Genomic DNA, 7,888 nt, shown 5'->3' with positions numbered 1-7,888 from the left:
TGGCTAGTATATACTATTTATTGAAATTTTAGTAAGACTTTATACAGATGACTTTGTGTCTGTATTTTGAAAACTATTCTAAATTAATTCAAGGGCTATGGATATCATAAAATATTTCTATTTTTCAGAACTATAGACACTTTTTCTGATATATTTGATTCTTTAAAAAAGTCAAAATTGAGTTTCACTATGAAACAAAATAACATCAGGAAAATGTGATGAGAGAGGCCTGGGTAGGCTTTATTTTGAATCGCTTGAACAATTTAATTTCCCACTGTTGAACTATGAAAACAGATGAGATCTTTTATTTCCATAAGACCACAGTAGTTTATAAACAAAACCTCTTGAACAACAGTAATCCACAGAAAATGAAAACAACAAAGATGATGGATCCCTTGAATTTATATAAATATTCATCTCTAAAGAGTAAGTACGTAGAAACATGTATTCTCCAAAACAAGGGCACAAAAATCAATAAAGCATAGTTTTAATTAATGTACGCTTTCTATAATGTCATTATCTTTTTAAACATTCTAGTACTACGTTGTCACTCCTTCCTTTTCTTTATAAAATATGTGCTCTCTTATCATAGGAGTCAAGCTCAGATCCAGGTGTAGTGAGGCAGCCTGTAACCCCAGCACTTGGAAGACACGCAGGAGGATTGGGAGTTCAAGGCCAGAGTAAGAAACATAATGAGACACTGCTTACCAGCAAAAAAACAAAAAAGCTCAGTCCATCCACAGACTTCAATAATTACACAGGCACCCAATTGTCCCCTACGCAGTCAGTCCCTCCACCACTATCAGTCAGTCCCTCACCACTATCTGTCTTGATACAACCCAAAGCAAAGCCATTCTGCTTCTATCTCCACTTTCTCACAACAAGGAGTCTTCTTCTTTGTAACCTAATAATTATCATATGGCTACTCCTATCTCTTCTGCTGCTGTATCCTACACTTCAAGGATTCCACAATGCCTTCTGTTAGGTCCATTGGACCTCACAGTGCCTCACCCTTTCCTCATTGCTCACCTCCTTGTAGCCTGTCAGCATTTTCTGACTAAATGAAAGCTATGTCTCTACTGAGGGCATTGTTTTCCCCATGGATGTTTCTGTTGGTTCCTGTTTGTTCATTTTGTGTGTTTTCTTGTACCTCCTTTAAATTACTGTTGGTCCCTTCCGTTTCATTAAAAGAATTCCATGTCCTGTAGCATTCCAAGCAACAAAAGCCAGACACAAAGATGAAAAATACTATGTGATCTCTCTTAGAGGTGCAATCTTTCAGAAAGGAAATGTATATATAGAGAATAGTGGTTACCAGACATAGAGGAGTGCAAGAGTCAGGTAAAAAGAGTTCAAAGTCTCAATAATATAAGATGACTAAACCTAGAGATTTGAAATTCAGCATGAAGACTATAATTAATAACAAATATTTTCTGAGATTCAACTTTAGATACCCTTAACAAACACAGGAAAAAGGTAACATATGAAATGAGGTATATATAAACTGAATTGAATGTAGTAATCATTTCATTATGTATATGGATATCAAACCATTTTAAATATTTTGTAATTAAAATTTCCACATCTTGACACTATACTGCCCATTACTGTTTATGTTCCAATCATTTACCAATTTCCAGGATGGTTCTGATTTCACTAAGTAGTTCCTTATTCTCTATATTTCCAATAGCACTTCTTGTCTTAAACCTTAGTGATTCAAATGTTTACTCAAATTTTTCTAATATTCGAATTTCATTCCTTCATATCCTATAAATCTTTTCCTAAATAGTGCCTCCTGAGAGGCCTTTGCTGACTATACTACAACTATTCTAATCAAGGAAATATTCAATTGTTATTGCATGCATATTATGTATATGCATATATTATTAAATTTAATCTATTTAGTCCATATAATGTTACAAGAGGGCTGACTGTTGGCAAGGGACAACTGATTGGTGTGCTCTTTCCCGAGGATGACCAGTTCTGCCACTACCAGGTTTATTCATTTGCTATAGTTCTTTATGTAGGGTTGAGTCCTTGTGGGCTTGTCCCCACCCAGTTTGGTATGTTCGCTGGTGTCATCCTTGCTCCGCTCACTATTGGGTAGTCATGTTGGTGAGATTTTAGCTTCTGATGTTACTAGGAGACACAATCTCACAGGAAACTCCCTGATCCACTGGCACTTACAATTTTTCCACCCCTCTTGCATAGAGTGTGGGGGCTGTGCGCGGGTTTGGAGGGAGGAAAGAGAAGGGAGAAACATAACGAAATGACAAACTAAAAAATTAACAGAAAAAGAGCTCTTCATAAGAAGTTGTGTCCACTATTTACTACGATTCCATACTATAGATGTATGGGGAATTATTGCCACAACAAACAAGAAAGAGATGGGTGGTAAAATGATAGAAACTTAGGACATAAACTTACTAAATGAGAAAAGAACATTCCACATAGAATGAAATAAGTTGGCATACTGAAGCACCAGGACCATACAGCTAGATCAAGTAGAAACTAATGAACAAGAAAGGAAATGGAACATGAGATGAAACTAAATGAAGGTAAGACTGAGATCACACAGGATCTCACAGATCAGAATAAAGGCCTAAGTGCAAAAGGAAGGCATTTAGGGACCTATGTTAAAAAAAAGCATGATTTAATTTTGTTTGCTATCTTTTGTTAAAAAGCAGTCCAGCCTAGCCTCGAATTTACTATGTAGCTGACACTGACCTTGAACTCACAATTCTCCTAATTTACCCTACAAAGTGCTGGGACTGCTACAGTCGAAGCACAGATATGAGTCAGAAGAAAATAAAAATGGACCAGGCAAGAACTGGTGGGCCTTTGGAACACAAAATCAATTGCTATGATAATTAAAATTATCAGGGCTTTACCATACATTTTGGAAGTATAACAAATAAAACTTGCTGAAGACTTGACCATGAGATATCAAAGAAAGAGAAATGAGCGCTGAGTCAGGGTCTTAGCGTGAGCATGCAATGTGCTAGGCAAGGGCTGTTATCTCTTAGCCCTAGTAAATAGTATTGCTATGAGAAAGCTGAATGAGACGGATGTTAGAGAACATAATTATGAGTTCTTTTATGGACATGTTGGGTTCTGTCACCTACTAAAAAAGCAGGAAGTAAGCCAAGGGACTAACCCGAAAGAGAACAGATAGAGCGAAAAGGGCATAGGTCAAAGCTCAAGGGAACTGCAAACAGTGGAATGGGAGCAAAGGAAAGGAAGAATGCAGCGATGTGGGAAGAAAACCAGGAGTTAGGTCATCAAAGGAGAGAGAAAAGCTGTTTCAAAGAGGAAAAGGCCACCAGCATGGAATTTTGTTGGGTGCTCACCCCATAGCTCCAAACTCTGAGTGGTCACCCCATAGTTCCAAACTCCCTCCCGCTGTCCTTTTTATTCAAGGACAGAGTATCATCAGTATGTAGATCAGGCTGGCCTCAGACTTGTGATCCTTCTGTCTCCAGTGCTCGAGTGCTGGAATTATAGGCATACACTACCACACCCAGACAAACTGTCCTTTTCTAATCAGGGTCCCTAAAGTAGAGGAAAGCAATTTTGGCGTGTTTGTGTAAAGAAATTCTTTAGTTTTCTTTTTTTTTTTTTAAGGTTGTTTTTTATTTACTTTTTAAAAAGATTTATTTATTATTATACATAAGTACACTGCAGCTGTCTTTAGACTCACTAGAAAAGGTCAGATCTTATTACGGGTGGTTGTGAGCCACCATGTGGTTGCTGGGATTTGAACTCAGGACCCTTGGAAGAAAAGTCAGTGCTCTTACCTGCTGAGCCATCTCACCAGCCCAATTCTTTAGTTTTCAAGATTATCCTTTAGTGGTTGGTTGCTAAGGATGGCTCTCAGGGTCTGGCATGTTCTCAGCAAGTACTACCCACTCAAGACTGACCCTCTTAAGGCAGGAGGTAATAATCCCTGGTCCCTGAGTATAAAGGATAATGTACTGGAATAGTAAGTGAAAATGCATCTATTCTTTCCTAGGCATCCTTTAAACTAGGAATACTTGTTAGGGTTTGTTTATTCAACCCAGTGACACACAACAGGGAAAAAATACATGTTAATAAAAGAATAGATATTTGTCATTAGCTTAAATCACACTTAAAACAATCCTCTTCTAGAATGTTTCCCAAGTTCGATGCATGCCTCCATCTCTCTTCCTTCTTCTATACTAAACTTCCTTAAAGAATAGTATGGCTTTTAGTCTCCTTTTGTCCTTGCTTCCTTGGCTCTATTCAAGTGGCCATTGCTTAGGACACTGAAGCTACTGTCTTGCAAACACCAACAAATGGTTCTTTTAATTTATTTTTTCCTCACACTTATTTTATTTTTTGAGACTCATCCATGTGTTGGTATAATTTATAACCCATCCTCGCTACCTCCAATTATTCTTGTATCTCCCTATTACTTCTCAAATTCATGAACTCTTTTTCAGTTATTACTGTTACAAACACACATACACACACACCATATACATGTGTATGTGTATGCCTGCGAATATAGTCTGCTGAGTCCACTTAGTATTATTGCTCATATGTATGTGTTGAGGGCTGGCCACTTGTTAATTTTTCCATATAATATATTTTGATCATATTCTTTCCTGTATCGCAAATCCTCCCAGATCCTCACCATCTTACTACTTACCCAACTTCATGGGCTTAAAGTGCTCTATCTTTCTCAAAAACAACCCCAGTCCTGAATTAAAAAACAAAACAAATGAACAAAAAAAACTTCCATAAGACAAAAAATACAAACACCCCCAAGACCAGATTGGCCATGGGTCCCTAAGGGAACACCTACTACTCTTAATCAACAGTGGTACTCAGCCTTTGTAATGCTGCAACCCTTTAATACAGTTCCTCATGCTGTGGTGACCCCACAACCATAAAATTATGTTCATTGCTAGTTCATAACTATGAATATCTGACATGCAAGATATCTGACAAGCAACCCTCAAAGGGGCCACAACCCACAGGATGAAAACCACTTAGTTAAAGGATCATAGCAATGACATGACTCCTAATAACATAGCCATAGACTTGCTCAACCCTCATGAGAGAATCTTCTCGAAGTAGATGAGAATTAGCACAGACACTCACACCTTAACAATGTGCAGAGACTGAGCTATTCTGGAGCACTTTGTCCTAAATGGGATGTGTTTGTCAAACTCAAGGCTCAAGGGATCTGTGTGAAAGAGGAGGCGGAAAGACTGTAAGAGCCAGAGGTTGTGGATGATCCCAAGGAAACAGCGTCATCCAGACAAAACAGAGGTGATACATGTATGGACTCACAGAATATGCAGCAGGACACACAAGCCCTGCATAGGTTCAAAACTCAAAAAATTCCAGCATGGGGAATAAGAAAGGAAAGGAGAAAGGGGACACGAAGTCCCACCCTTAACCAGAAGCCTACTTGTAGTTGGTTCCTGTTGTCAGTTTTCTCCAGTAGAGTGTCACTTGGTATGTCAACCACACCCCAAAGCAGGTCAAACGTCAAGAAGCATTTGGCCAGCACAAAGCAGACTCCTGTGAGCTTTTCATTTGTTTCTGTTTGGTTGACCACTTTTTATCTAACCAATCTAATGATGTTCCCTGTAATTCTAAGTATCCTTCTTTCTAAATCCTCCGTCTTTTCCCCTTTAATGATGTTTTATTTAACTTATGTACAAAAATGGACATATTGGGCTGAGGAGATGGTTCAGTGGGCAAAGGGCTTGGTGTGAACATGAGTTCAAATCCTTAGACCCCCATCTTCAGCCAGGTGCAGGAGTAAGTCTGTAATTGTAATGCTCCTATGTCAAGATGCAAGACAAAGGCAAGAATCTCCAGCCTGCATACACAGAAGCAAACAACAAAGAGACCACTCTGTCTCAAACTAAATGGAAAGTCAGGGCCAGCACCAAAGATTACCCCCTGATCTCCACATGTGTGCCATGGACACCATACCTCCTCACCCATCATATACACAACATACACATACAAATCACATGAGCTCACACACAAATGTTTAGAAAGTATTCCTAGTAATGAGGTACCACATGGTGTTTTGATACATTTATACAGTGTGATGTCTAAATCAAGTTAAACCTATCTTCCCCCCCCAATACATATCCTTTCTTTATTTTGAAAACACTGAAAATCTTTTCTTCTAACCTTCTGAAATGTACAGTCCATAATTATTACCTGTAGTCACCCTGCTGTGCAATAGTATCCCAGAGTTCCTTGCTCTTGAGTAACTATAATCTACTGCCCACTAACCATCCTTTGCCCATTATTCTCCCCCTCCATTCTCTCCAGCCTCTGATAAATAACAATCCTACTCTTACAGTAAAATTGCTTATATTCTATGTGTCTTCCTTTGTTCTCCCCTACCTTAAGCATTGATGCTTTTCAAGTTATGAAACTGCTTGTCTGTAATCAAATGTTTCTGCCACAACAATTATGGGGCACATGATTTTGATCATTTGATGAAACTACATCAAAATGGCCTCATTGAAATGTAAAATTACTGATGATCTTTATTACTACATAATACTTATAAGACATTTTGTACCCTTATGCCATTCATGATTTTTAAGGCCTTCTTGGAATTATTATATATCTCACTGTGAAAGGTTTTTATTTTTCACACTGCTAATCCTGGTATTTTTATCATCATAAATATATATTACTTTCATAATCAGAAATATATTAAGTCAATACAATTATATTTGCTTTTAAGAAGATATTTGTTATCCTCTCCTACCACCATGATCATTATAAAGTAATGCTATAATATTAACTATAAATGTATGTATGTTACTGAAATAACTATTAGAAATTTAATTGAAGGTTTACTGTGCTGCTTCAAGCTGATAATAAGGAATCCTATTACAGCTCAAATATCCTTCTCCCTGATACACAACTTGATATATAACCAATCAAACAAGGTCAGCATAATCAGGAAGCTCAACAAAATGAGACAAAATAGGTTTCTGTCCTCTAGAATCTTAAATGGAAAAAGATAATCAACTTCATTACTAAAGAGGCTAAATCTATTTATTTATTGGGACTAAATGAATATGACTGTTTTAACCTTAAGACACAAATGAGGATTCAAAAAGCACACTATTCAAGAAATCTCACTAAACAGGTTAGAATGATTGACAGCTTTTTAAAAATCAATGCATGTGATAAACATGTGATTCCTGGTTGTATCGGTTGGATGGTGGCTGACTTTTAGTCCACCCCTGAATCCCTCCCAGTTCTCAGTGAGGCTCATGGATGGGAAGAAGACTCCTAGCTCAAGCTCTGAAGAGATGACCATGAAAAACAAAGCAAAGAACAACCATTTTTAGGTCACACGAGATTGTTTCCTTATAAATATAGATCCCTCAAAGTAGGAGTACAAAAGGATTGTGCATCAATTCTAGTTCAAAAGAAATATTAAACTACCAGCAGGTTGCTTTTACCCTCTTCTGGAACAAATATTGAATCACTTAGCAGAATAACTGGTCTATTCAGTTTGGGGCATTAAAGATAGAGATGAGTGAAAATGGGAATTTACAGACCTAAATCCCCAATCCCTGCTTCCTTTGCAAAGATCAGATTATCTCCCTACATATCATAGTTACCCATACTTCTTTCCCCTCATATTCCTCACTTGTCAACTGTAGTGTCTCTGTCAGTCCTGTTCTCAGGCATTAGGCAAGTTCCCATCCTTCCTTACCTTGTTTCTACAATAGTAATTCTTCCTCTCACATCATCTCTGAATCTCTAATGCTATACCACAATGCCACCCTCACTTTGCTGATCTAATTCCTTTGAATTTCAATAGCTAGCCTAAAACTGGAATAAGAATTTATGTTTCTGCATCCTCTGA

General features: G+C 37.7%; 1 protein-coding gene across 2 annotated transcripts in view; it reads right to left on the bottom strand.

Moving 5' to 3' along the window:
• Pih1d3 (PIH1 domain containing 3) overlaps positions 1-7,888 on the bottom strand; it is a 42,548-nt gene that overhangs the window by 9,160 nt on the left and 25,500 nt on the right. The window lies entirely within an intron of this gene.

The sequence above is a fragment of the Mastomys coucha genome, chromosome X, assembly GCF_008632895.1.
Source record: "Mastomys coucha isolate ucsf_1 chromosome X, UCSF_Mcou_1, whole genome shotgun sequence".
NCBI lineage: Eukaryota > Metazoa > Chordata > Mammalia > Rodentia > Muridae > Mastomys > Mastomys coucha.
This window is presented reverse-complemented; position numbering and strand designations above follow the sequence as displayed.